This window comes from Acipenser ruthenus, chromosome 5, assembly GCF_902713425.1.
Source record: "Acipenser ruthenus chromosome 5, fAciRut3.2 maternal haplotype, whole genome shotgun sequence".
Taxonomy (NCBI): domain Eukaryota; kingdom Metazoa; phylum Chordata; class Actinopteri; order Acipenseriformes; family Acipenseridae; genus Acipenser; species Acipenser ruthenus.
This window is the reverse complement of record NC_081193.1, coordinates 33256480-33267741: the sequence shown is the minus strand read 5'-3', so window position 1 is coordinate 33267741 and position 11262 is coordinate 33256480. Positions and strand designations below refer to the sequence as shown.

At 36.9% G+C, this 11262-nt stretch overlaps 1 long non-coding RNA gene across 1 annotated transcript; it reads left to right on the top strand.

The window, feature by feature from the left end:
* Positions 1-263: 263 nt before the first annotated feature.
* Positions 264-9127, top strand: LOC131737211 (uncharacterized). Its single transcript, XR_009328795.1, has 3 exons — positions 264-377; positions 5138-5201; positions 8581-9127. It is a non-coding gene; the product is annotated as an uncharacterized LOC131737211 (long non-coding RNA).
* Positions 9128-11262: the final 2135 nt, after the last annotated feature.

The following is an 11262-nucleotide window of genomic DNA, read 5'->3' as shown; positions in this document are numbered from 1 at the left end:
TTGCATATTCAATAAGAAGAAGTCTAAACTTTCAGTCTGTGCGCACCCTTCTTTGTGGGTCATTTAGAAATGTGAAAAAAAAATGACTTCATCACTCGGATATTTGTTTTTATCTAAACCAATCAGGACTATCGTAAGATTTACATGATTTGTTGTTTTAGGTGTCAGTATTATCGTCATTGAATATTTAGCCAATCGAATCGGTTATTTTTTAGATATGAAGGCGTTAATATTATACATGGAGTGGCATCACCGTCTCATTGACAGCTACCGGCAGCATTTTACATGATACCAGTAGCGAACTCAAAGCACTACAATGAGCGCCTTTGACAGCAGCAGCACAGTGACCATGAAGACAAGAACCACAACCAGGAATGGTAAGGGGGAGCAGCAGATCAGTAGCTGTACAAAATTATGAATAGATTTAGTAATTGATTCCACTAGAAATTCCTCTGTATTGGCTTTAAGAATAACTAAGCTACATTTTTGTCAGTCGGACTTGCAATTGAGCACAGCCGCGTCGTGGATTTTTAACTACTATGTATTTCTAAAAATTGATACAGTATGTTTTTTATTTTATTAATTATATAATGTGTTCTCTTTTATAAAAGCCATTAAGTTGGGTTTTCGATGCATTTATTTAAGCAATCACGTGACTTTAAAAATGACCAAGCTACATTTTTGTCGGTCTGACATTTTTGTCATTGGTGCCGCCCCTCTGCATGCTCTGACCATATTAGGACACGCTGTTTTTAAGATGACAGCTTAAACGTATAAAACATCAACACTCCAGTTTAACGCAGTCGTTTAACTAGGATTATATTTGTTTTATTTTAAATGGTACTATTTCTGTACAAATACATTACGAATTTTAATAAAGAAAGCTTGAAGTAGGCAGGGCTTAAAAAAAAAAATCCAAGATGGCCGCTGTCAGAAAGAAAAGCTAAATTTGGTAGATAAAAAAGCCTTTTTATAGGTTTAAAAATATTTTTTGGTATGTTTATTTCATATATGTTTAAGTTAGAATAAAACTAATTACAAAAGTTTTTTTATATATTTTTTTTTGCTGAAATCTAAAATTTCGTTTGGTCACCCTAGTGAAAGAGGGTGAGGCGGACTAACTCGGGTTTAAGTACCAAACTCCTTCTCATTTACTAATATTCTAATTGTGTGCACGCGATCATAGCAGTACAATCTGCTGCAGCTCAACCAGGTAATTCATTCAGCAGGATTTTTTATCTCCGTAAACTACAAGCTCGTCGCAAGCTACAAGCTCACTGGTACAAATCAAGCTCACTGTCGTAAGTCGAGTATTTCCTTTCTGAGCAGTTGACGGTTTCTGCCACTAGAGGTCTCCCTTCTCAAAAGTAAAATTATCTAGTTCTCCAGCTATATCAGATTTCGGTGGACAACACCATCAAGCAAACTAATGGTGTGTTTATTATACAGTACATGCAGCTGTTGCGGTGGTGCTCATTCTCGTTCCACTTTCAGTGCCACTTTCTTTGAATGTCAACCATCTCGTTGCCTCTTCCCTGATCAGATCAGACATTATATTATCAGAACAGCAAAGCAGGACCAATGGCACTATAATAAGATCTAAAATGGAAAATTACCTATATGGTAACAGTATCCTGGGAGACAGTCAGCATGGTTGTAGGAAATGGAGATCGTGTCTAACTAACCTGCTTGACTTTTCTGAGGATGCAACATTGACAATGGTTAATTGCAAAGCATACGACATGGTTTATTTAGATTTCCAGCAAACTTTTGACAAAGTCCCGCATAAAAGATTAATTCTCAAACTGAACGCAGTAGGGATTCAAGGAAATGCATGCACATGGATTAGGGAGTGGTTAACATGTAGAAAACAGAAAGTACTGATTAGAGGAGAAACCTCAAAATGGAGCGAGGTAACCAGTGGTGTACCACAGGGATCAGTATTAGGTCCTCTGCTATTCCTAATCTACATTAATGATTTAGATTCTGATATAGTAAGCAAACTTGTTAAATTTGCAGACGACACAAAAATAGGAGGAGTGGCAAACACGGTTGCAGCAGCAAAGGTCATTCAAAATGATCTAGACAGCATTCAGAATTGGGCAGACACATGGCAAATGACATTTAATAGAGAAAAGTGTAAAGTATTGCATGCAGGCAATAAAAATGTGCATTATAAATATCATATGGGAGATGCTGAAATTGAAGAAGGGAACTATGAAAAAGACCTAGGAGTTTATGTTGACTCAGAAATGTCTTCATCTAGACAATGTGGGGAAGCTATAAAAAAGGCCAACAAGATGCTTGGATATATTGTGAGAAGTGTTGAATTTAAATCAAGGGAAGTAATGTTAAAACTTTACAATGCATTAGTAAGACCTCACCTAGAATATTGTGTTCAGTTCTGGTCACCTCGTTACAAAAAGGATATTGCTGCTCTAGAAAAAGTGCAAAGAAGAGCAACCAGAATTATCCCGGGTTTAAAAGGCATGTCATATGCAGACAGGCTAAAAGAATTGAATCTATTCAGTCTTGAACAAAGAAGACTACGCAGCGATCTGATTCAAACATTCAAAATCCTAAAAGGTATAGACAATGTCGACCCAGGGGACTTTTTTGACCTGAAAAAAGAAACAAGGACCAGGGGTCACAAATGGAGATTAGATAAAGGGGCATTCAGAACAGAAAATAGGAGACACTTTTTTACAGAGAATTGTGAGGGTCTGGAACCAACTCCCCAGTAATGTTGTTGAAGCTGACACCCTGGGATCCTTCAAGAAGCTGCTTGATGATTCTGGGATCAATAAGCTACTAACAACCAAACGAGCAAGATGGGCTGAATGGCCTCCTCTCGTTTGTAATCTTTCTTATGTTCTTATGGTATGACTGTCATTAATCAATAACCATTACATCACAATCAGCCAGTACACGGGGCGGGGGAACGTGGCCCAGAGTGTCACTTGTCCTGTTTGCTGTCAATAGCCGTCATCAACAACCATTTTTCATCTTAGTCAGCCAGCACACAGGCAGCTCTAGAGCTGAATGCACAAGGCCACGGGCCAAAAAGGACCTTCTGTCAAACGCAATAAAGATTCGGTCAAATCAATCTTTGATGGATGTCTCCTTTCTTAATAATAAATTGAGTACTGTAAACTTTACAATTCTGTCCTGCCTTTACCCGTGGATATCACTTCCTAAATGAATCAGTGTCTTGAACCAAACTGTCAACCCACATCACATTCCATCATGAGTTACCACATGCCAGTAGTACAGAAGAAGAAGAATAAGAAAGCCAAATACAAAAACAGCCATGACAAAACAGGTCTTCTGCATTCTTCTTCATAGTTTGTTGTGTGTAACTTGGTACTTTTAGGTTAAACTGTTTTATAGTGTAACATTGCTACTCCTTCTATGTAGCTTAAACTCTCATATATGCATATATACATATGCATATGTATACCTACACAAGCATGCCCACATCAACACATAAGGAACATTTATAAATGCACTACCCAGCAGAGGGAACCTACAGGAACTGCTGAATTTATCCTGAAATCATGTGAATCGCTACAATTTAACACATTTAAGTCAAATTTCCACCATTCATTTACGGTTTTAAATAACCATGCACAAATAATGCCTGAGGGGAAATATCGCAGCTCAGTGAATAGAAAAAACTGCCTATAAGTAGTTGCTCTGTGCATTGAATGATTCAGGGTAAGGGTTAGGGTTAGCTTGGCATTTCTGACCATATGGCTGTTATGCTGGATCTGATTACTCCTTTAACCTTGTCTAATACCAAGCGTGTCATGAAATTTTGTAATTTAAAATCACTAAATACAGTTATGTTTTCTGAGGCAGTTGCCAATGCTTCCCTATGTGAATTCCAGACATGTTCCTTGGATGATTTGTTCGAGTTTTACAATCATACTCTTGGCGACGTCTTGGACTTTTTTGCTCCCGAAAAAACTCGCTTTGTATCATTTTCTCACTCTTCTCCCTGGTATGCTGCTGAGTTACGCTCAATGAAAGCAGCAGGACGCACATTTGAGCGTTTGTAGAGGAAGACTGGTCTTACTGTTCATTTGCAGGCTTTTAAGCAACATCAACTAGCTTATGCCGCTGCTTTGAAGTCAGCTAGAGCCTTATTTCTTTCTAACCTTATTAAAGGAGGCGTTGGTAATCCTAGGCTGCTCTTTTCTACTATTCATCATATGCTAGAGCCAGCGGGTAATGTTTCTTTGCTGGCATCTAACGATCAATCCAATAGTTTCCTGGATATCTTTCAAAAGAAAATTGACAATATTAGATCTCAAATTGTGTCTTCACACACTGTTGCTTCTTTAATTATTGATCCTCCTCCTGTTTTCACTGGGAGTGTTTTAACTGATTTTGTGTTACCCCTTTTGGTCTGTCTGAATTAGTTTAAAACCTACCACCTGCTCTTAAGACCCTATTCCCACTTCCTTAATCAAACCTTGTTTCTCAGCTGTGTGTCTCTTTGTTATTAGCATTATTAATGTGCTGTGCAACTTCAGGCCAATTTCAAATTGACCTTTTTTGGAAACATTTTTAGAATGGGTGGTAGCGTCTCAACTTCAGTCGCATCTAATGTCTAATGAGCTCTATGAACCTTTTCAGTCCGGTTTTAGACCTTTACACAGCACGGAAACAGCCTTAGTTAAAGTGGTAAATAACTTATTGATGGCTGCAGATTCAGGCTCTCCATCTGTTCTTGTACTCTTGGACCTCAGAGCAGCATTTGACACTGTTAATCATGATGTTATTTTATATCGTTTAGGGAACTGCATTGGTGTTTTTGGCACTGCTCTTCAGTGGTTCAAGTCCTATCTGCTAAACAGAAGACAATTTGTTACCTAGTACATCTTGCCAGAGATAGTTAAAAATTGTTTTTTCTTGGTATTCCAGGTGTGTACTGTAAAATTAAAAAATAAATAAACAAATCTGTCAGATTATAAAGTATATTAAATTAACATAAATCATTGTTGCAGTGATTTTTTTTTTTGCAAATATATTCCTTTGTCAATTTATTATGGTACAAATAAGTTATTTATTGTCCTAAGCTGCTTGTAAGCTGATCAGTGTGTGATTCAAAGCTTGTTTTTCTTTTCTGCAGAAGCTTGTCAGAAAGAAGAAGAAAGAACATCTGTACTCGTACCTTAAATCGATGCAGTGGAACTGTAAGTACTGCACATTTTCATTGACCAATCAAGGGATCCTTCTTAGACATTATAAACTTAAACATGGGCATTATGGGAGGACATGTCCATTGCCATGTTTGTATCGAGAGTGTGTTCTTTTAGAACAAAAGGACCATTTAAGACATGCCTGAGCAGATACCATGGTAGAAGTAGGCCAGAAGCAGTGAGTGCATCTTTCTGTTGTGAGATATGTGATTTTTGTGAGGTGTGTAGTCAGAAACAATACTTTATTCATTTGGGAATGCATTTAAAAAAAAAAAAAAAACATGAAATTGTAAAATGCCCTTTTCAACATGTGCTTTTGAGTCCAGTGTATATTCCACTTTTTCCTCTCACAAAAGCAGAAGTCACAATTCCTTTTCTCTAGAGGACTTTAGAGATGAACTCATTTCTAATTGTAGTCGGCAAAGTTTTGCCAACAATCAAGAAACTGATTTTGGAGTACATTTAGTACAAGATCTTGCATTTCTGACATCAGAAAATAGTGATATTGAATCTGAAGACTTGCAGGAGTCACTTGAACATAAACTAGCATCATTGTTTCTACAGATGCAACCTGTTTTACATGTCTAAAAAAAAGCAACACAGGAGGTAACTGAAGAAATCAATTATATGGTGGTGTTGTCTACATTTCATACCCAGCAGACAATAGAAGGCATTGCAGAGAAGCACAACTGTAATGTTCACCAGTCTGTCATTAGAGAGATAATAGAAACAATCCACAAAACTAATCCTGTTGTCTCAACAACTTTTAATTACTGCCCTCTTGCCACTGACTACTGAAGGAGTACATACTACAAAAATAACTTCACTCTAATTGAACCAATTGAGTTTTTTAAATAGAGCTCAGAAAAAAGACATTTGTTTACATCCCTATATTGAAACTCTTAAATCATCTGTTAAATCGATCTGATGTCTTGGATAAGATATTTTCCACTGAAGTGGTTGAACCAGGACAGTATACATCTTTTCGTGATGGGCAGTACTACAAAGAAAACAAACTTCTAGGTGAAGGTGACTTCAAGGTTGCACTTGGATTGTATACAGATTAATTTGAAATTGTCAACCCATTAGGTACATCAAGAAAAAACATAAAACAACTGCTGTTTATTGGGTCATTTTAAATTTGCCTGTGAAATTTCGCTCTTGTCTACAGTCAATCCAACTGGCTCTCTTTTGTAAGAACAATGATGTACAGGATTTTGGTTATGAAAAATATTTTGAACCATTGCTTAAAGACCTAAGGACACTTGAATAGGAAGGATAATTCATTCATTCTCTAGGAAAATGAATTAAGGGAACTGTATTATATGTGTTGGCTGTTAATCTTGGAGCACATGGACTTGCTGATTTCAAGGAAATTTTAGTGTTGAAAGGTTTTGTAGATTTTGTTTAGCTACCCGCACTAATATACAGACAACTGAGGTGAGGCAGGGAAAGTTTGTGTTGAGGACCCCTGAGTCACATGACACTTATGCATGTGAAGTTCAAAAAGATGGAAAGTTGCAGAGTTTGAATGGTATGAAGAGAGAGTGTGTTTTAAGCAAGCACCTTAAGCAAAGTGTGTTTCTTCCAGATATCCCACACAACCTTTGTGAAGGTGTTGTCCCTGTAGAGTTATCTTTGTACTTGCAGAAACTGATTTCAAATAAATATTTCACGCTAGATAGCCTGAATGCTATTATACAATCTTTTCCATATAAGTGCTTGGATAGAATAAACCGACCACAGAAAATTACAAAGACATTTTCATCAAAAGGAACAATAGGAGGCAATGGACATGAAAACTGGACATTGTTAAGGCTATTACCTTTCATGATTGGTACAGATGTACCAGAAAATGAGAAGACATTAATGGATCTCAAAGACATTGTCGAGCGTGTAGCTCCCTCAAAGTTTACTGAAGAAACTGTCTCTTACTTAGAAACAAACATTTCTGATCATAGGCAACTGCTGGCTGAGGTCTTTCCTGATCTAAGATTACGACCAAAACACCACTTCATTGAGCATTATCCACATCTGATTTGCTGCTTTGGGCCTTTGGTTGATGTGTGGACTACAGTTTTTATTGTTTTTTTTTGTTTTTTTTAAAGACTGTGCGTGACTGTGATGGGGTGCAGCCTATTTTGTGGTGGTTTTGTGTTTTTTGTATTGTTTAGAGTGAGTTTGGGGTGTGGTTCAGTGAGTTTGTGTGAGGAATGTGTGGAATGTGCCTGGGCTAATGAGGTGCGAATTGCCCAATTAGCCCAGGCACCTGTATATAAGGGAGTGGTTGGGTATGTTAGTTGGTGAGTGTTTGTAAGAGTTATTTTTGGTATAGTTTGTTTAGAGTTTGTTTTTGTGTTTGTCTTTTTGGTTGGCCATTGTGCCTTTTGTTTTGTGTATTTTGTTTAATTAAAAGTCTTTTATTTTCCCTGCACATCTTGACTCTGAGTCTCCTTACCCCGGTCAACCTGTCACAGTGACACACAGAATTTTAAAAACATCCTTATGACTTTAGTTACAAAGCATCAACTCATGGTATCTTATAATCTAGACTCTCCAAGCTTTTCCAAACCACCGCTACTGGTTGGTAAAGTATCAACCATAAAAATCTGTTCTTTGGAAAAGCCAATGAAGCTTGCTGTTGAGCAGAAATACAGATACCACAGTACTGTGTCTCTAGCTAGTAGTGCATGTTTGCATGGAACCAGTTATGCTGAAGGTATGATTGTATCTTTGCTAAAATTTTGAAAATACTGATAGTAGCCAAAGAGGTATAATTTATTGTTCAGAAGCTTTCTTCTTGGTACATTGAACACTTTAGATCATATGAGCTCAGTGATGGCCCTTAATAATTATATTTTGGATTACTTATCGTTTTTACATCTTGAAGTGTAAAAGTTCATAAATTGTGAATCCCTAAAATATCACAGGCAAATCTGAAATGTCTTCATATTGAAAATCTAACTAGAATGAAAGCTTTGTATTTAACCACTAAATGCCTATTATTTAAAGGGTATATAAATGTGGTTTTATTTTATTGTTAGGTCTGTGTATTATTTTAATTATTATTTTTTTTTTTTTTTACATCTTGACCACTTTCTTACACTTTTAAATTCCAGTCCACTCTGGCCCTGTTTCCAAGATGGCTCCTTGTGTATCTGATCAGGACTACATTTCCCTGTCATCCTCCTCCAAACACATGTTAATGACAGGATGACTGGAAATGCAATTTAAAGTGTAAAAAAAGTCAAGATGTGCAAAAAAAAAAATGTAAACAATACACAGATCTAAACAGTTGTATGTAACAACACATGGGAACATTTAGAGACCCTTTAAACTAATCTTTTTTAATGTCTGTTTTTTCTTTTCCAAGTTGTCCAAGTACAATGCTGTTCTGGATCATAATAGGAGCAGACGATATCAGGAAACTTTCTTTAGATGAACTCCCAGGTTCAGTGGATGAACTCCATGCAATAATAAAAGACAAGCTTCAGCTCAAGGAAAATTTCAAATTACAGTATGCAGTTCCTGATTTTATGAATTAACTTTATAATTTGACAAGCCTAGCAGATCTACCAGCAGAGAAGGCAACGCTTAAAGTAATTTGGCATTTATTCACAGATGATTGGGATGTGTCAGATTTTACCTTAGACACAGAAAGTCTATCTTCCTCTCAGTCATTAGATTCTGGGCCCTCACCCTCACAGGTGCTAAACAAGTGGGTGGAGCACTGGCCAGCAACATTCACGATACCAACTTTCTCTTATGTTTTAGTAATTAGTGCTAAACTTTTTGTCATTGGTTTTATTTAATAGCTAAAACAGCACATTTTGCACTGGAGCAAAAACCTTAAGTTGTCCTGTATGTGACTGACAAGCGGAATAAACATATTCTGACTGTTGTTTATGTTCATAAACTGCATTATCCTGGTCTTGAAACCCTTTAAATGGAACTGTAAACCTTTTAAAAGAAGGGAGTTGTTTGGCAATGTTTTTGTAACACATTTATGTCACTACTGAAAACTTGTGTAATGTTTTAATGAAGATGTGTTAGTCTGACCCTTATTCAAGTTTACCATGGTGAATTTTTCATAGTGTTTTTGCATTTTTACCATGGTTTTGCTTTACTTTTACCATGGTTTACTACTGTTTTAACATGCTTTCACTGTGCTTTACTGTACTGGACCATGTTTTTTTTTTTTTTTTTTTTTTTTTATAATTTAGTCGTTGCCAATTAGTTTTTATTATTTTCTCCCCAATTTGAAATGCCCAATTATTTTTTAGGCTCAGCTCACCGCTACCACCCCTGCGCTGACTCGGGAGGGGCGAAGATGAACACACGCTGTCCTCCGAAGCGTGTGTCGTCAGCCGCCCGCTTCTTTACACACTGCGAACTCACCGTGCAGCCGCCTCAGAGCTACAGTGTCGGAGGACAACGCAGCTCTGGGCAGCTTACAGGCAAGCCCGCAGGCGCCCGGCCAGACTACAGGGGTCACTGCTGCACGGTGAGCCAAGGACACCCTGGCCGACCTAACCCTCCCTCCCCCCGGACGACGCTCGGCCAATTGAGCGCCGCCCCCTGGGAGCTCCCGTCCATGGTCGGCTGTGGAATAGCCTGGACTCGAACAGGCGACGTCCAGGCTATAGAGCGCATCCTGCACTCTAGCGAGTGCTTTTTCTGGATGCGCCACTCGGGAGCCCCTACTGGACCATGGTTAACCATGGTGTATGATAGTAAACATTTCTTAAACATCTATTATAGTATATCATGGTATTCCCATGATACAGTACAGTAAAGCACAGTGAAAGCTTGTTGAAACAGTAGGAAACCATGGTAAAAGTAAAACCATTTTAAAAGTGTGAAAACACTATGACAAATTCACCATGGTAAACTTGAATAAGTGGAGGCTCTGAGCTAATAACAGGAGGAATGAAAAACTGTTCCTGCGACTCTAAAAACATGTTTTCTACCTAAGGCTGAAAATGAAAAATCAAACATGTTGGTTGTACCTTGTGTTAAGGCATTTTGTTCAAGTTGGTTTTACTCATGGGTGAGGAAGTTAGATAAGATTATAACTTCAAGCAGGAAATAATTTGCTGGGGCTACTTAGTTTCTAAATTAATAACTGGATTAAAGTTTGCATAATTTATCTTTGTTCTACAAACTTTCCAATTATACAGTAATGTTAATGCACAGAAGAAAATAAGTTAATTGAATGTAAAATGAAACCTCTTGAGTTGAGATAACTTAAAATATCAAGCCATCGGGTTACATTAAATTAAGTTTTCACAACTAAAAGAAATAACTTAATTGAATATATAATCTTATGTAGAATGAACATGAATCTTGCTCTAAAAGCTAAAAGTGATTAGTTGACACAACTTAAGTTTGCATTTAGTCTGAGCTTTTAGGCTTGTTCAGAGAGCTTAACAATCCAATTTAACATAACTCAACTTCTCCTGAGTTGAGATAACTTAAAAATTAAGGCAGCAGGTTACATAAAATTCTTAAGTTATCTCAACTTATCATTTTTTACAGTGTAGACATTTGTAAGTAACAGATACTGTTTCACAAAAGCACAACACATAATAAAAAGGTGTGTGTTGGAGTCCTAATGGCATAACAAAACATAATACTGTACTGAAAAAAATACAAAACAAATGAATCTTTTAAACTCTCTCCAGTCACCTCTTATACTTTAACATACATAAAGCTTTAACTTAAAGTTTTATGTATATGTATGTTAAAGTATAAAGTGACTGGAAATAAAAAAAAAAAAAAATAATAATAATTAAGCCTTCATAAACCTCTAGTTTCACAGACCCTGATTAGCAGTGACCTTGGACTACCTAATATTAGTTTAAGTAAGCAAATCCAGGACTAGTGTTAATCAGGGTCTGCAAAGCCACCCCAAATTATTATTAATTAATTAAATTAATTAATTAATTATTTTTTTGTGGGTGGGGGGGTACCTGTTCTGTCATTAACTGTTCTTATTTACAAGTATCAAACTGCAGACAAAAGCACAAAACATAAAAAGGTGGCTGGAGTCCTA